We start from the raw sequence: 269 nt of genomic DNA, 5'->3' as shown, positions 1-269 counted from the left end.
GGGGTCTCACTACCCAGTCCCTTGCTCCAGCAGCATTTGTGTCACCAAGTCAAGGGTTTTGTGCCAGCCCCTCCAGCACTGCCCATGCTTGGGCACCCCACGCACACAAGGACTGGTTTGGGGCACCCCCCTGAACCTGTAGTCAGGGCCAAGGGCAAGGCACAGTCCCAGTACGTGGGTCACCCTCTTCCCAGCTTCCATGTCTGAGGGGTGGGAATGGCATCACCTGCCCTCCTGCCCAGACTTCCCAGCAAAGGGCCCTGAGGCCC

This window comes from Nestor notabilis, unplaced genomic scaffold, assembly GCF_000696875.1.
Source record: "Nestor notabilis isolate BGI_N333 unplaced genomic scaffold, ASM69687v1 scaffold27213, whole genome shotgun sequence".
Taxonomy (NCBI): Eukaryota; Metazoa; Chordata; class Aves; order Psittaciformes; family Psittacidae; genus Nestor; species Nestor notabilis.
The sequence above is the reverse complement of the archived record's forward strand: the minus strand, read 5'-3'. Positions refer to the sequence as shown.